This window comes from Vanessa cardui, chromosome 11, assembly GCF_905220365.1.
Source record: "Vanessa cardui chromosome 11, ilVanCard2.1, whole genome shotgun sequence".
NCBI lineage: Eukaryota > Metazoa > Arthropoda > Insecta > Lepidoptera > Nymphalidae > Vanessa > Vanessa cardui.
Window position 1 is genome coordinate 10818284 of NC_061133.1, and position 20065 is coordinate 10838348.

The 20065-nt window shown below is 31.3% G+C and overlaps 1 protein-coding gene across 1 annotated transcript in view; it reads right to left on the reverse strand.

Moving 5' to 3' along the window:
* The window catches only part of LOC124533537 (slit homolog 1 protein), a 124080-nt gene extending 107944 nt beyond the window's left edge, over window positions 1-16136 (reverse strand). Inside the window, exon 1 of the mRNA XM_047108891.1 lies at window positions 15936-16136. The gene's annotated coding sequence lies outside the window, so the exon portion shown is untranslated. The remainder of the gene's footprint in view (window positions 1-15935) is intronic.
* Between the last annotated feature and the right edge of the window lie 3929 nt (window positions 16137-20065).

Genomic DNA, 20065 nt, shown 5'->3' on the forward strand with positions numbered 1-20065 from the left:
TTGAAAGATAATGAAAACAGGCTCTCTCATTAAAAATACAACAATACAATACAACCTGCTCGTTGCAGTTTCCCTGTAAAGTAAATGCCACTCCACGTGGAAATGATAACAATTGCCAACACTACACAGCGATGTATACAAGAGGTCATTTGTGTGCGCTACAAGTTCATGAGACTTTTTAATATAACCCGTCGAAAAAAAAAAAGTATTTTCGCAATTTCAACTTCCACAGCTAGAGTTAAGTATTATTTTGTTCACACTACCATTTCGAACACGCAATTAAACTATTATTATTTATATACGTTATTGTAGTTTTACTATTGACGTTAATGTTATTTCATGCAGTGTATTATTATTTTAATAAGCACTGCTAATTTATAAAGGCAATACTACATGAAATTATTATTTCAATTCTGGCAAAATATAAAGGCTTTCCGTCGCTTGCATTAATTAATAGTTTCGATGAGGCTTAATTAACGACGAGAGAGTACTTGTTGAGCGCCATTTTAACACTGTTATTTTTGTTTAAATACTTATATTTTACGTTTACACACACATGTACAATTTTCACAAAACTTGATGGGATACTAACCTTATTTCGCGTCAATTTGTCCAAACGAAAGGTACTTAACAAAAAAAATAGAACAATGGTTCAAACGATTTTTTGAAATAAATAAAAACAAATGTTTAAATTTTGCGACTTAACAGGTAACACTTTCGTAATTAAATGATCGCCTCCAGGCATTTTCATTATAAAATAGAAAAACGTAAACTGACGATTCAGTGAGAGAAATATAAGCGTTTATTTTCTTGAGTCCTTTGTTCTATTTCTTTCGTTGAGTTTTTATTTTTATTTTAAATCTGTGTAAATTGTAAAATGGAAATAAAAATGTTATTTTATTTTTTATTTGAAAAATTTGGTTTCGAAACCAATACTGTAATTCAATAATATATTCTACTTTTTTACAATAATAAATATTTTACTTTAAATTTAAAAATTTAAGATATTATAAATGACTGTAGAAATATATTTGTAAGGATATATTTACACAGATACATTTGAATTATGACGCAGTAAGGCCGTTATTATATTTTAAGAAATTCCATGTAATATAAAATAATAAACTAGGTATATGAAACGATCGATGAAATAAGATACGTTTCCGACACAATTGGGTTTAAACGCCCTAAGAAAATATAGGTTCTTACCCTTTATTTGAACTGAGCTCGCAACCAATCAAGACCATGGGTTACTACGATTCTCAGGAAAGTATTAATAAAAACATTAAATCCTACAAAAAATATCGCTTTCGTATATTAATCAACATCAATATTACTATAATAATATTATAAGTGTGAAAGTATCTGTATGTTTGTCTGTTCTTTAACTGCCAAACCAATGAACCGAATTTGACGAAATTTGCCATGAATCAAATTTAAACTCCAAGGAAGGCTTTTTTGCCTAATACATGACAACCAACCCTTGAAACGCGAGGGAAGCCGCGGGCAACATCTAGTATACCATAAATTATTTTCTGAGTAATTTATTTTACTACCATCAACGTGTGTATTAAATATTAATATTACCCCGAGGGCTCGTGTGATAACTAAAACATATTAAGAAGGAATGATATTTTTTTTCTTCACTTTGTTAATAGTATGAAACGTTAATAGTTGGAGAGTATTATCCAGAATCATCGTGGCTGGATGGACACCAACGCTCTCATGTTTTGCCGCAAAAAATTGGTTCAGTTTTAAAAGGTTTTATATCCAGCCAACTGGCAAAGGATAATCTATTTTGCGTTCAGGTACAGACATCCCTTTTTGCTTTCTTGGTCAATTTCATTGTTTTTTATTCAATGATCATTAATTCAGATAGCGTAAATCCTAAGGTTTTCGATTATGATTTTAGAGAGGTTGACAAGAAAATAGGTCGATGACGCTGCTTTAATAGGAACTCAGATATACCAAATATTTAAATCATTCGATGAAATGAAGTTAAATCTATTGTAAATTTAATGGTATATATGATTTAATGCAATGAAAATATCTTTGTTTTATGGTATAGGTTGGCGGACGAGCATGTGGACCACCTGATGGTAAGTGGTCACCATCGCCCATAGACAATGACGCTGTAAGAAATATTAACTATTCCTTACATCGTCAATGTGCCACCAACCTTGGAAACTAAGATGTTATGTCCAGGGCCGTATTTAGGGGAGGGCAACCGGGGCAACTGCCCTGGGGCCTCCACATTAGTGGGGGCCACAGTTTTCAGCAAGTTAACAAATACCGAGATATAGTCAAATTATAATAATGTTATTATTAAGTAAATAAATCATAGCTTACCGATTGAAATAAAAAAAGTAATTAATTCATGATAATATAATTATTAGGTTGTTCACGCTTCTGTTTGTCTAGGGCCCCCACTGCTTTGTGGCCCGGGGGCCTCCAGACCTTTAAATCCGGCTCTGGTTATATCCCTTGTGCCTGTAGTTACACTGACTCACTCACCCTTCAAACCGGAACACAACAATACTGAGTACTGTTATTTGGCGGTAGAATAACTGATGAGTGGGTGGAACCTAACCAGACGGGCTTGCACAAAACCACCACCACTAAGATGAAAATATCATGAAATGTTACCAATTACATGATATTTTCATTAATTTTGTTCGTCAAATCCCTCCAAATAATGTCACTGTGTTCGGATTAGTAGCGAGTTACAATAGTAATACGAGCGTATCCAGAAGGAAGACCACGTCTATCATCCGCGCGTGACTCGACTACTGCCTACACTTCGATCCGTTATATTGACAAAGCAAATGATTTGCTTTACTAATAGGTTAAAATTCAATCAGCGTGTTCCTATGTTGCCGGATATAAAATTCTCGTTCGATCCGTACTAACCATTGACAAAGTTATGGGTGGCAATTTATGACAGGATTGTCAATAGAAAGATTCATCAATTTATTTTTATTACTGTAATATCAAAATATACATTTTTTAAATTTTAAAATTGTGTTAAATTTATTATATTTATTGATTTCAATACAAGGTGGTCCGAATAATATTTTATAATATTAATTTAAATAATTGTATTTAACTAACATGACTTTATATTTTTAAATGTTAAAAAAGAGTAACTACTGAGTTTCTTGCCAGTTCTTCTCGGTAGAATCTACTTCCCGAACCGGTGGTAGTTTCACTTAATTGTAGAATGACGATTCAAAAGTGCTTTTAAAAGCCTACTTGAATGAAGTTTATTTTGATTTGATTTGACGACCTGGTGAAGGTAGTGAAAAGCCTCTGGCAATCTTTGGGGGAAACCACCATCAGTGGACGTTTCATCGATTGAAATGATGATGATGATGATGATTCATTAGAAAGTTTTGAAGTCGTTTTTAGATGAAGGGAAAGAAATAACAAAATATCTCGTAAAAGCAATGTAGGTGGCACGGTGCGATTTCTAAACAAAACAAAAGGGGTTATTTTTTTTTAATTACACTCCATCCACGGGCTCATAGTTTCCCGAACCTTTTTTCACTTTTTGGTTTTTGTTGGGTGTGGCGCTTTAGTTTCAAACAACAGGTTACTTGGCGAGCAATTGCATTTATTAAAGTACATAAATAAATATCGATATACTTGCTTTAAAACTTTAAGAGCGGTATATAATTTATTACGTTATCCTTCTTTCTGACTTAAAAAAAAACTTAAAAAGAACTAGAGCGGTTAGATAATGAGGACTGTTTTATTGTTATCACATTTAATTATGAACTATACTAAACTGTTTTTTTGACAGAATAGTATTCATTAGACAAGTACCCATACAACCTTACTAGTACCATACAATATATATATATATATATATATATATATATATATATATATATATATATATATAAAACTAAAGCAATTGAATGAAACAGTATCTCTGTTTTATATTGTTTTGTTGATAGTAAACATATTTGAATTTAATGCACGTGAATTTATAAATAGAAGCGCTTTCAGTGCTTACATAATTTAATCACAAGGGATCACACGGCCTCACAAATCTACATATATTAGACAACATTTTGTTACCCTATCACAAATTTACCCTTTAATACCGTCCAACCCTCCCAGATACTAAGATAGTATATTGTTATTGTTGCTACGTGTATATTGGCCGCAATCACGCCGATATACTCGTATACATATATGAAAAGGCAAAATTGAGTCGAGATGGCACAGTGGTAAAATTACGCAAACCTTACCCGAAGTTTACACGTTCAAAACCCGAACAAGAATGGTAACATTAGATTTACATGTGCTTCTATTTTTTTTGTAAATGAATCATATTAAGCGGCAATAGCACAATAGTACACGGGTAGCTTAAATCGATGTAAAAATAATATATTATAACGTATTTATTTACGAAATCTTCGTTAGGAAAGTTTCGAATGTCGGATGTGATTGAGCCACAAGTGAATCCATCAACGTTTATTGGAGAAGTATGGAACAAGCCTCAAAGTCATCTCCTCTATAAACTGGAAGGTTTTTATATATGACTGTGTTCAGCAGTGGAATAGTTACATGTCAATAAAAAACCCATGTATACATGTTTGGAGCATATTTTTGTGTTATGATGTAGACGGACACTGTGCAATGGTAAGTAGTATCCTCAAGCTTTAACTCTATCCATACTTCCATTCAATGATTTAATTAAACATTTTAAATTTTAATCTGTTTTCGTACTAGCTTCGTAAACATATTCATATAGTTACGATAAAAAAACTATACATATAAAAGCGAACCGATACCATTCTCTGAATGATTACATAATATCTATAATAACTACAAACTTGAAATTTGACAGGTACGTTCCTTATAGTGTGTAGATATCCACTAAGAAAGGATTTTACGAAACTTCTCCTTAAGGGGGTAAATGGGGCTCGGAAGTTTGAGTCTCATAAATGTTGCGCATAAAGCCGCAAGGTCAGTAGTATAATTATATACTTATGTGTAAATATACAACGGGTAGTATTCGTCGTACATATATATTATTTCAATTATTTGTTAAAAACATTTTTTATGCATTGACGACGTTATGAACATCAGACGGGGTTTATGCTCAGCCATTATATTTTATATTCCATTTTTAGAAACGGCTACAGAAAATTTATGCAACACCTTCATTTTTATTACGATTTACCACGACACATTTATTATATATTTTTTCATAAATTAATATTTTGATTTTATAAATTTTTGTATAAAATAAATTTTAGACATCATTCAAAATTCTTATTCAATAAATTATGTTTTCATTAAATCGTATGTTCAAAAATATAGATAAAGTTGTAAAAAAATAACTAAATAATATTAAGATTTTGGAGTTAGCTTTTTGTTGATTCTTATACAAATGTAAGCAAATTATAAAACAAATAGTAATACGCAAGGTACCGGTTCTTTTCGGCATAGCATTTAATTACTTTCAATCTTAGAAACTGACTGTGGAATAAATTCTAAAAAAGAAAAGTATGTCTTGATTAGTGATTGATTAAAACAAACTGTATAAGTAACATGTACATAGCTTTTAAATAAAACTATTTATAACGGATGAATCGCGTATATTAATTATTTTTAAACATCCCGACGTTTCGAGCACTTTGCAGTGTTCGTGGTCACGGGCAGACTCTGCCGGGATGTTTAAAAATAATTAATATACGCGATTCATCCGTTATAAATAGTTTTATTTAAATGTGTAATCATCGCGAAAATTTAAGACAACATTATGTACATAGCTTTATGACATTTTCATTACAATCCAACGAATACAGTTCATTATCATGTAAATTGAAGGATAACATGAACTATTTAAGCAAAACGATTTCCGCCATCGATCCTCTCGTGGTTTTCTCTAAGCGGCTCAATTTATTTTTCCATTTCGCGCAGAAGACAATTTAAATCCGAAGCTTGGAGCTCGAATTGTTCTATTTACGGTCATTAGCTCAATTAGTTTCCTTTAAATTACACTTTCGCGTTTAATTCTAAATTTAACTACAAATGTCGAGGAAAGCCAATGACCGATATTTTGAATTCCGAATATATTCGATTTTATTTACGTTTTTGTATGATCTTTTCAGAAATAAGTATGCGGACGGGTTAATGAACCACCTGATCACCACCGTTCATAGACATTGGCAACTTGATAAATTGCTAATTTTATGTATATATTTAAAAAAAAATGGCTAATTTTACATCAGCTCCAATGCGCCACTAGCCTTGAGACCTAAGGATGAAAGAGGAAGCTTAAGATACGCTTACTCAATCACCCTCTTAACCGATACACAACAGTACAAATATCACTGTTTGGCGGTAGAATATTTAAAGAATGGGTACTACCTAATTAGAAGGGCTTGCACAAAGGCAAGTGAAATTATCGATAAAAATAAGCCTACATAACATCTATGTATATTGTAACTTCACCCAATACCAGATCTTTGATGCTTATGATATTGCTGTAATTTTACAGGTTACTTAGCTATTAGTCTATCGCAGTTTAATTTTAGGACGATTCAAAAAGCTAGATCACAATTTCTTACGTAATTAAAATATACATAGATCTTTGTTAAAATGTCTTTTGTTTGTGTTATATTTTGTTTTAAATATAACTTGTACTGTATATACTTCAATCACTTAATGACGATTTTGTTTTCTAAAGTAAATAATTTTGTGAACTTGTAAACATTAAAAAAAAACAGAGTCAATTTTTATTCCGGTCGACCAAAAAGCGCAATAGCACGTGTACTCTACATACTAACACTCCATAATCCAAACCAAAAAAACCGACAAAAATCAGACGCAGGACCTAGAGCTTTACAGGCTTTCCGCGGCTCACGAGCTTTATACACTACAAACTTCCAAGCTATAAACCGATTGTGGGAGTTATTTTTAAGAGAGCATAATACTTTTTACTGCCACGACCCGGATTTTAACCTAGGACTCAGAAATCTGAAGCATTATAATCTAACCATAAGATAAGCGGGACTGTCAGCAACTGACAGCACTTAACAACTTTACAGTGCAATGAGCTTTCGAGCATTGAAACCAAAACGTTACAACCTTATGCCTATAAATAAATCTCTGTACCAGATTAGCGGTACAAAGCACAACTACAAACAGCTGTAAGCACTTCTGTTTGTTTGTAAAACTGATGAAAAGCGAACACGTACACATACAGCCCTATGTTATGTCTGTGTTATCATTACATGCCTTTATATAACTTCACCTGTTTCTATGTGTGCGTTGAATCTTGCTGTGGAATATTAGAATAGTTCCATCCAACTAATTAAACTAAAATTTCACACACACTTAACGTTACTGACTACACAATCTAGTATTAGTTTTGTTACTTGAATTTTTATGAACAACATTTTTGTATTAAATGTATTATAGATTTTTACTTAATATATTATTTCGAAATATATGTCTTCAAATTTTTTGTATGTACTTTTAACACTTATAGAAGAATACATACGATTTATTAATAATAATAATGCAAAAATTTTAATCGATATTGATATATTCGAATAAGTAGGTTTCCTCGCAATTTTCTACCCCCACAAGATTAACTCTAAAGACAAATAATTTTAATGAAAACTCTTTGATGTTTGCCATGATTTGAACCCGTTATCTTCGTTATTATTAACGTTATTAAGTCTGAACACATCATAGATTTATCAAAACATATTGTAGCACTTCTATTTTGATCACTGAACGTTTAGCCTTAGTCAGCGTGACAGTTTTAGCGAGAAATCGATTACCGGTTACGTGATCAGAAAACGTAACATCTGCAATACCATCTGATAATATCATAACACACGTTTTACCTAAACTCGTTCTTTTACGTTTATGGACACACGTGTAACCCAAGCGTTGAAACGTATTCCCTTTACGACAAAGGAAAATGACTCATTACACGCCTGGATAGACATTGTTACTCAAACTTGCGCTGACATTATGTATGAAAATAACTGCGTCGTACGTTATATAACTGAATAAAAGGTATGCAATTATCTTAAAAACTGTGAAAGGAAAAGGGAAAGCGACAAGGAACATCCTGTAAATGTCCCACAACTGGGCTAAGATTTCCTTCAAGATTATTACACCACACTATTGAAATACAGATTTGTTTTCTTCACAAATTTTCGTCACCTCGGAAGGTAAATATATTCATTAACATAAATTATGCATGTTATGAAAACTCTGTAGCACTTGAATTAGTATGCGAAATCTACGGTTAATTTTAATGTTCTGAATCATCTTGGGTTCTCTGCATTTTGTCTATTTGGAATATTGTCTTAACACATTGAATAATTTATTTCTCCTCGAAGGATTTATGTGTTTGTTCCAAACAAAACATGCAGTAACATTCCCTTATGTTCATGTTTTATTTATCTCCTTCTATGACAGCTATAAGTCATATACATGTGTTGCGAACATATTTGTTTCGGGGGAGATATAGAAATTTCACGCTATATTGTTTGCGTAAATGCGAAATTTCAGCTATCCGTATTCTATGAGGAATCATGGTTAATAAAATGTTTTTGTTTCATTAAATACTTCCGGTCCTACCCGGCTTCGACTGGATTAAATAAGGATACATAAACATTTATATTGTAAGGCGAACGACCGCGAATAATTTGTTTTTTGTTAAAATGTTAATTTTTTTTTTTGGCCATTGGTCACAACCCTTTTGCTCTTCTCCACAGTTGATAATAAGGCTTTTTGCAAGTTCATCTGAGGAGGATACCCACTCATCATAATATATTCTATCGCCACGAATCAATACTTAGTACTGTTATGTTCAAGTTTGAAGGACGAGTAAGCCAGTGTAACGAGGCAAAAGGGACATAATGACCTTGGGAAATATCCCAAGGTTGATGGCACATTGGCGATATAAGGAATGGTAAAAAAAATTTACGGCATCAGGTGGTCAATTCTCTAGTTCGACTATAAATATTAAAAAAATAAAGAAACCAAAATTTCATTACAATGGATGAATAATTTAGCAACTTAGAGAACAAACATACAGACACACATATATACATACATTATGTCTGTTTAACGGTAATTATTTTAACGATGCTAGACACATAGGTATAGCAATGAGTTTATTTCAAAAGATAGATGCTTTGTTAAATAATTGTGTTTATACATTACATAACGAAATTAATTATCTATTTTCGATGTTGTATGAAATATTAGGTACTTGCCACTCGTCCCGTTCGAATAAGGGTCGACATATAACATAAAACGCGTATTATAGATGTATTATTACGATAAATATCTTTGAAATAAATATTCGGCACGAACGAAATATATCTTTAAAATAACACAATGCGACAACCGTGACACAAGTTGGTCAAATACAATACACTCAAAATGCGTATGACCTTGTCTCCGAATCTATTGTTAGAAAAAATCAATGGAACCCAATTTGCGAATGTACTCGAAATCAGACAGCTACAGGAAGTCCGAGAGTACCCTTACGAGATATTTATATATCTTTGCTAATTGTATTAATATGCAGAAAAGTATAAAAATGAACTTTCAATATGAGGCGATCAAAAAGTAATTTATTGAATTATTACTCAAAGCATTTTTCATTGTTCATTTAATTTTCATTTGTTAAATTCGAAGGATTCTCGCTTTTATACGTGTTTTTCTATGTGTGTGTGATAATATTAATAACTACATTATTACGATACAACGACACTATTTTTATAATTATTTTATTTAGTTAGAAATTAATTTAATTTGCTCTTTAAGTATGTGCGGATAAAATCTTGCAAATTAATTTTGAAGCAGATGCCTTTATCAGATTGATAAAATTGAATATACAGGTCCAGTTTGGATGACAATGAATGTTTAACGTCATTCTAAATCCAATATGGCGGCATACCCAAGATGGTGGACCAATTATTTTAATATTCCAATAAGATGGGTATCAAATAAAAGGACTTTCTAAGAATAACTCAAAAAATAATGTGACGTAACTCTTAATTCAATATGGCGGACTATGAAAGCTTGAAAATCAATTTTGAACCAGATATCTTTAACTGATTGTGCTGAAAGCTCTTGCGACAAGCTTTTATATCATATAAATTGTGTCAAATGTTTCAAATGAGAAATGACGTTATGAGATAATAGTAAAAGTTTTAGTGTAAACGTTTATTTTTTTAACTTGTATTTAAAAAGATTTTTATGAATAATAATAATAAATTATTATTATAAATAATTATATTTATAATAATAATTTATTATTATTATTTATCTATATTAATATTATAAATGTGCAAATAACTTTGTCTGACGGTCACTCTTTTACGAGTAAACCGCTGAACCGAATTTCATGAATTTCATTTTTTTTTCTTAACACGTGACAACCAACACCTTAAAATGCGATCAAATCCGCGAGCGACTACTAGTATGTTTATAAAATGAAATACGAGATTAACGCTTATCATGCTTATGAATTGCTTAGGTTTAATAGTTAGATCGGATTAAATATATGTACTTACAAGTTTAACAATTGATAGAGTATAAAGGTACTTTTATTCATATCGATTTAAAAAATAAAAGGCATTCGGACCATTCTTCCTGTTTATAAATTACATCACAATTAACAAATCGCAGTGAATTATGGGTAGGGATATCTAATCGGATTATATCAACTCAACATACAGTTCCCTCGGGATAACACGCTTTGGTAATAATCAATCAAGCCTTAACAAAGGGCTGGTACAGAATATATTAAAAGTTTAAAAATAATACTGAAAATTCGGCTGAAACAATCACTTACATATTGGCTCATAAATATACAACGCCATTCCATTTGAAATACTAAAAATATTCACTCTATTTCAAAATATGATATTCAAACTCATATGTATAAATATATATAAATTAAGCTTTCTTGAAAAATAATACAAGGGAATATGTGTTTCAGAAATTCCTGTTTCTATTTTCTTCAAGTTCAGAATAAAATTTGTGTGAGAAGTGAGTACGACTTTTAAATATTTAAAAGTTGGAATAGTACTTGCTTCGTATATATCCGAAGATGGCTTATATGATCCTTTAAGTAATGGATTATTAAATAACTGATTCGTTTTTATTTATTATATCTGCCGTATTTTATTTTTTTATTTTGTTATAAAATTTTAAAGTGCTTTCAAAGCTATACGATGTGAAATACGAAATATATATTTTAACGTCCATAACTGGATACCAGTTCACTTTCACGCTCCGTTCGGATGTATCAAACTATCTCCTTTATATTTCTTAAGATTTCAGTCTGAAAATTGTGAATTTTGTTTCTAAAAATATAATATATTATCTAATACTAATATAATAAATTTGAAAGTAACTCTGTCTGACTATCGTTCTTTCACAACCAAACAAATGAACCGAATTTAATGAAATTTGGTGTGCAGCAAATTTAAACTCCAAGGAAGGGTTTAGGCTACTTTTTTCGCCTGACCCTTAACGATCAACCCCCTAAAACGGGAATGAAGTCGCGGGCAACAAATAGTTTTATTATAAAGCAATCGCTTAGTATAAAATAATGGTCTAATAAATATAGAAAGTAGTAATATATCTAAGTTACGTTTCAATAGATTATTTGGTATCTGTATAAGTTACACGTTCGAATCCCGGGTTAGTTTGTATTCAGTTAATAAACTTTGTGTAATAGGCGAGGATGAGAATGTTACGCTCCCGTACCTCAGAAACCACGTGAAACCATTGTTCCCGTGATTGATTTCATTCCAGTCGTATTGAATGTACCCCACGAGACTTGAAATTAGAAAAAAATAGGGCATACACTTTTTCCCTATAAAATTGGCTAGTTATAAGTGCCTTCACTGAAGTTGATCAAACACGCATTATATAATATATTTTTTCGAAATATATGTCTTCAAATTTTTTGTATGTACTTTTAACACTTAGAAAAGAATACATATGAATTAATATTTATAAAAATGCAAAAATTTGAATCGATATTGATATATTCGAATATGTAGGTTTCCTCGCAATTTTTTCTACCTCCACAAAATTAACTGTAAAGACAAATAATTTTAATGAAAACTCTTTGGTGTTTGCCATGATTTGAACCCGTTACATTCGTTAATATTAATGTTATTAAGCCTGAACACATCATAGATTTATCAAAACATATTGTAGCACTTCTATTTTGATCACTGAACGTTTAGCCTTAGTCTGCGTGACAGTTTTAGCGAGAAATCGATTACCGGTTACGTGATCAGAAAACGTAACATCTGCAATACCATCTGATAATATCATAACACACGTTTTACCTAAACTCGTTCTTTTACGTTTATGGACACACGTGTAACCCAACCGTTGAAACGTATTCCCTTTACGACAAAGGAAAATGACTCATTACACGCCTGGATAGACATTGTTACTCAAACTTGCGCTGACATTATGTATGAAAATAACTGCGTCGTACATTATATAACTGAATAAAAGGTATGCAATTATCTTAAAAACTGTGAAACGAAAAGGGAAAGCGAGAAAGGAACATCCTGTAAATGTCCCACAACTGGGCTAAGATTTCCTTCAAGATTATTCCACCATACTATTGAAACACAGATTTGTTTTATTCACAAATTTTCTTCACCTCGGAAGTTAAATATATTTATTAACATAAATTATGCATGTTATGAAAACTCTGTAGCACTTGAATCAGCATGCGAAATCTACGGTTAATTTTAATGTTCTGAATCATCTTGTGTTCTCTGCATTTTGTCTATTTGGAATATTGTCTTAACACATTGAATAATTTATTTCTCCTCGAAGGATTTATTTATAACATACAGTTCCCTCGGGATAACTCGCTTTGGTAATAATCAATCAAGCCTTAACAAAGGGCTGGTACAGAATATATTAAAAGTTTAAAAATAATACTGAAAATTCGGCTGAAACAATCACTTACATATTGGCTCATAAATATACAACGCCATTCCATTTGAAATACTAAAAATATTCACTCTATTTCAAAATATGATATTCAAACTCATATGTATAAATATATATAAATTAAGCTTTCTTGAAAAATAATACAAGGGAATATGTGTTTCAGAAATTCCTGTTTCTATTTTCTTCAAGTTCAGAATAAAATTTGTGTGAGAAGTGAGTACGACTTTTAAATATTTAAAAGTTGGAATAGTACTTGCTTCGTATATATCCGAAGATGGCTTATATGATCCTTTAAGTAATGGATTATTAAATAACTGATTCGTTTTTATTTATTATATCTGCCGTATTTTATTTTTTTATTTTGTTATAAAATTTTAAAGTGCTTTCAAAGCTATACGATGTGAAATACGAAATATATATTTTAACGTCCATAACTGGATACCAGTTCACTTTCACGCTCCGTTCGGATGTATCAAACTATCTCCTTTATATTTCTTAAGATTTCAGTCTGAAAATTGTGAATTTTGTTTCTAAAAATATAATATATTATCTAATACTAATATAATAAATTTGAAAGTAACTCTGTCTGACTATCGTTCTTTCACAACCAAACAAATGAACCGAATTTAATGAAATTTGGTGTGCAGCAAATTTAAACTCCAAGGAAGGGTTTAGGCTACTTTTTTCGCCTGACCCTTAACGATCAACCCCCTAAAACGGGAATGAAGTCGCGGGCAACAAATAGTTTTATTATAAAGCAATCGCTTAGTATAAAATAATGGTCTAATAAATATAGAAAGTAGTAATATATCTAAGTTACGTTTCAATAGATTATTTGGTATCTGTATAAGTTACACGTTCGAATCCCGGGTTAGTTTGTATTCAGTTAATAAACTTTGTGTAATAGGCGAGGATGAGAATGTTACGCTCCCGTACCTCAGAAACCACGTGAAACCATTGTTCCCGTGATTGATTTCATTCCAGTCGTATTGAATGTACCCCACGAGACTTGAAATTAGAAAAAAATAGGGCATACACTTTTTCCCTATAAAATTGGCTAGTTATAAGTGCCTTCACTGAAGTTGATCAAACACGCATTATATAAATCCAGTGTAAGATTACTTTATGTTTAATATACATAGGAACTGTATATTCAAGACGATAATATTTCTAATGTACGATGAAAGTTGTTACATAAAGAGGTAACCTCTGTAGATTTTACATTCCGAACCGGTAGTAGCTTTAAATCTTTTTATCTTGCGAATGACTATTCAAAAGTAGCTACCTAAAACGAAGAATATTTCTTTTATGTTATTTATTTTTTAAATTAGTAAATTGTTAATGTACAGATATCATTAATTTGTACGTTTACATTAAGTTGTAATCTATATGCGTTCAACAGTTGAGCAAAACCTTTCCCCTCATAAGGAGCTTTGGAAATTCCACGAAATGAAATTATCTAATTCTCTCCCGGATTTCAAGACGTTTTCTTTACCGCCGAGCACCAGATTAATTAGATACTAAAACTAATTGAGCTCATGAAAACTCAGTGTGGCTTTGCCGATTTGAGCCCTCAGTCTTAAGACTGGTAATGTTATATGTAAAGAAAGCATACAGTAATTCTAGGCTTAAATATATTACAAAAATATATGACTAAAAATTTTGCTGTAATCTTGATCGAGGTATGCAAAACCAACTTGTTAATTCCGATCGAATCCGCTGTCACTAGATTGACATAGTTTATTTAATAAAAGCAAGTTAACGCGATTAGCGACGTCGTTCGAATAAGTTTATTGAACGGAATATATTAACATTGTCTTGTTCGTTCTTTGTTTGGTACATTTTCAGCTTACTATGTCACGCAATATGTGGGCTGAAGTTTTAACGAGTTCGAATAACGGTCTAGTCTCGGCGGAGTGTCTGAATTATGTATTCCACCAACTGCGCTTAGAACAAGCACTAAATCATGATGTTGCCTCAGTATCGCCGCACTTTCTGTACGTCTAGAATATTTAAATACTTAAAGACAGCTTATCTCATGTGCCGCTGGGATTTACTAGATCCCTTAAAAGGCATTCCTTCCGATGTTCAGAAGAAATTGCATCAATCTTTCCTTAGCGTGTTAATAATAGAGAGGAGAAAGATTAATTCACATTCTTAGTCTTCTTTCTTTATCTTTTTTAAATTCTAGGATTTATGATAAGAACCATTTTAATGATTAAACATTTTTTATTTTACTGTTATACAACCTTTTTGGGTGACTTAAAAAAGTACCACGTATATTATTTATATTTATTAAAAAAAATTCAGCCAGTATAAAATATTCGAATTTTAAAAGGCTCACTATATTTGATTCCAACTGTTGTAAGTATCGCATGTCTTCACAGGATTCCAAGTTCTTTGTTTTACCTTTAATGGTTAACACAAAGAGATGAAAACAAAATGGTGGACCAACTGATAACGGTTAGGATGCTCATTGACAAATATTACCCTTTTTATAGAAATGTATATAATTAGATGTATTTATTAAAAATAATTAATTTCATTAAATCTATATATATGGACTTTCTTCTTAATTATACAAATATTTGTAAATTTTTGATAAGCGTCAAAGATTTCAATGCCGTTGTTACGATACGTACATAATGCTAATTACGATATTACATAATCCGTTAAATGAAATCGTAATCTGTTAATATTTTCAAGCTTTATAGACATATTACTACATCAAATATTTTTATATTATATATCTATCCCAATTAATAATAATAAAAACAAAATTTTAAAACAAACAATCTTTTTAAGTCCTTCCTAGTCATAGCGGGAAATTAAATTTGAATTTTTCTTTCCGTTTTTTTCGGAAAATATTAAAATACGTTTCAAATATGAAAGTTTTGAGAATATAATAATTTATGTAATAATATTATAACAAAAGAAAAAGTACTTACCCCAAAATTATCGACGAAAATGTACAGGCGCGGCGTTTAACTTCAAATGACTTCCGAGAAGGCGCGAAACAGTTCAAAGAGGACGCAACAGGCGTGGAAAACTACGCGTTAAAAATTCAATCAACTTGTATTTATTCACATAGGATTCAGACACAGATTTTATGTCATTTCCTCTTTATATATAGTCGGGATTTCGGCGGTGATCAGAGCGGCGTTCGGTCGCCGCTATCGCGCGCTGTGTTCTGCCGCGCACCCCGCAAGCGATCACCCCCGCCCGCCCCGAGCTCTTAAAGCCTTCATTCGTTTAGTCTTCGCGCCCTTTGTGACACTTGAACCCATTGTTCGTAAACGAATTCTTTCAAAACTTGACACTACACGTCATATTGATCATCAAAGTATCTATGCTATCTGTGGCGTCTGCCATCGTTAACAATAAAGTCAAGTATGCTATTTTTTTAAATAAAATATTATCAATACAAAATTAGTTTAATATTCATAAGAGTATGTGAGTCAATTAAATCGGACTCTTTCCGATGGGCTACCGAGTCCTTTGAGTGTGTTGATGCTTTTGCTAAAATCAATCCGTGGGCAACCTCCGGGGAAATCATAAAGGATCCACATTACAATACTTGTAAATTCACAGTACGTCGTCCCTCGCGTTCGTTATATCTTCCCACAACATAACGACTATCACGCTGGTTGATGAGAACAATAATGAAACACATTACGACTTGTTACAATTCAGCGTAGCCGCGCTACGCCGTAGGGCCGAAATTCAAATAAGATACATTTCAAAACATTATACAAACGCAAAACATTATTTTATTTCATCTTTAAATATAAACGTTCGAATTTCAACAATTTAAATTAAGAATCTTGGCTAGAATAATACATTAGAATGTTTCATATCAGATTGTGTAATATTGTTATACATTTCAACATACATTTCTAAAAGAGTCAATATGACCGATTCTAATACCTTTGGGAATGTATGATAGACACAGTACCAAAATAAATTTACCCGACATATCTATATACATCTACGTAGTCGTGTTTTGGGTCACGACGGGGCTGCCCTGCGACGTGGAAGCCAGTTCGATCCTGACCTTGGACTATTATCGTCCTCACCTTTTAGCACAAGCATAACTGTTAGTTCCGAAAAAATAAAATATAAGGTATAGTTCAGTTATTAAATATTATTGCAAATAGTTTTTTTTTACAAATAAAATGAGGTTGTATTGTATGTATAGGTATGTTATTTCTACCTTAATCCAAATACTTTTATAGATAATAAAGTCTGACCGTAACATTTGTATTAATCCCAAATAATAAGTAATAATAATACCTTAGAATCATATTTATTTATATTGAAAATAATTAATACGGTGATTTAGTATATAAAACTATGTTATTACTAGTAACAATTATGTACGTTTTCTATAGATATACTAATATTGGTATAGAGTTGAGTCCTTTATATTTTTACTTATTAACTTGTTTTTTTAATAAACGGCTTAAGAATAAATGTATACATCAGCATATTAATAAAACGTAATGAACATTGAACACAATTAAAAAGAACTTTATCCTACAATTAATTAAAAAAATATATAAACATTATTATCTATGAATAGATCTATATATTTGTCAGAACGCCAGTGGGCTGTGTGAGTAGGGTCTGTGACGGAAGTTATTATAATAATAAAAGCATGTATGTAGAGTATTTTGAAATACATAAGTCATGGAGTGTAAATTAAACAACATTATAATATTACACAAGTGGATGAGCAAACACAGGTACACCTTTTACATTCTGTCATAGTCACATGGGATGCTAACACCACGACTGGCAAGACACCAAAATCAGGAAAATCGTTTTCGTTTCTTCCAAAGTATGGAATGTTAAACCTTCCAACATCCTAAAACGGTCACATTTCTTTATCCCTATCGAATAGAAAAAAGTAACAATGCAATTTCAATGAAAATATTTACTTAAATTTTATAAACTCTTGACTGCCAGTAATAATTTCTTGATATAAAAACCACGATACCGATTGATAAATCCGATACGACCTGAATATAATATTTAAGGATAATTATAATATAGTATTGTACATAAAAAATCTGTTAGAAATCTTTAGTCACTGACTCATTAAATATCTCTAAACCCATTGCGCCTCTAAGCCAAACAGTAAATAATTTGGTATATATGTTACTTAACGTCTTCAAATAATAAAAAAATATTTATTAAATAATCAAAACATACATCATTAAAATAGGCTTTTTTGCTGTTTTAAATATAAATCCTTCCCGTAAAATATTGTAAAAAAACTTAGTTATTACTCCTTTTACATAGTCAAACACTTTATGATTATATTTACTGTTAAATGAACATATCAACCTGCCTCACTAACAAATACAAACTCTAAAATTTAAGATCACAATTGGTTTCATTTACTCAAGACATTTTTTATTGACCAAAATTTAAAATACTTGTGGAATCTAATATATTGTATATTTCTTTTCGTATCATTACTTTCTCATTTCTAACATTGGTTAAGACTCCCGGGAATAAGTTTAATTAACCTTATATTCCGACGAGTCACTAGACATAAAAATATCGAAATAACGTCGAAAATCGGAAATCAAACATATATCCGAGTGAAATTACCGTTATTCAATCAACTAAGGACCTATTCAATCATTATTTTTATTATCGTATTAATTCGATACACTAATATAGATAAAGAATGCTAATGGTTTTTTTTTAATACTTGTCGATTGAAATTAACATCTTTTTTTTTTTTTTTAATTTATATATCTGTATTGTAATGTACAATCTATTAACGTGTTTTGAGGTTAAAACCGAAACATACTATTATATGAAAGCAAACAGCGTTACGTTATCTTACGCCGTTATGCTCTTTCTCCGTAGCTACATAAATGTACTTGTGTGCGGGGCGCGTAAACTGTATAATTCGTGACTTTTCTATGTTTGTAAAATGTAATGTAAAATTTAACAATTTTAGTTTATTTGACTGAATGTTTATTTATTGTTTTTCTTGAAACGACGGCGAAGGATAACGTCGTGAAGAAACCTGCCCGTGTCATATTTCACAGAAAATTCTGCCAATTGTGTATTCCACCAACCTGCATTGGAACAGCGTGGTGGAATATGTTCCAAACCTTCTCCTCAAAGGGAGAGAAGGTCTTAGCCCAGTAGTGAGAAATTAACAGTTATTGTTGTTTTTCTTGAACTATAAATTCTTTCATTGTCCATCAATTTCGATGTGTGCATTTGCTGTGCATCCCGTGTCGGTACATTTATCCTCGAAGAGAGCATAAAGAGTACCGTACATAAGCCTATATGATAAACGTAATAAAGCATGACAACTTACCAATCGACCGCGAATCTAAATCCAGCCAACACTCCGTTTTATGTGCTCATTGTGTAATATATTTTCTCATCCATCACAAAATTTTCAACCTGCATACAAGCTATTGGGGAAAATTTGCGTAGTAATGAAACATACGGGTTACCTTTTTTTTTAAATATTTCAGTCAGAAAAATCAAATTAAATTCGGGGCGACAGAACAACAGCTTGTTAAGGAAATATATTCATATTTACACAGTCAAAGTCTGATCCAGTAACAAATCTAAAAATAGCGCATGCAACTCAGTACTGCTGACAAAAATACAGCGCAATTTACGTTATTTTGCATCGGAAGCTTCATTTTTACACGTCACGCTCAAATCATTTCTATATATTGCCTCGTTAATAGCAATAATATTAATAGTGTCTCATATTTTCCTAGTGATTATGGAAGGATAGCTGCATGTTGATGAAAATCAACAATTTACTTAATTGTGACGATTTAACTATAATTTAAGAATTAATTTTAGATAACATAAATAATCTAGTTACTGGCCGCTTAGAGAGCGGTGCTATAGCTGTATATATATAAAAAAAAAAAAAAAAAAAAAAAAAAAATATAAAACGCGTGAACAGACGTTTTCAGTTTTCAATAAAATTAAATCTTTCAATATCAAAACAAAACCTGTCATAAGTTTCCAATAACCTAAAAAATATTTTGAATAACTGTGCCATTGTCTGCATGTTGGTGATAAC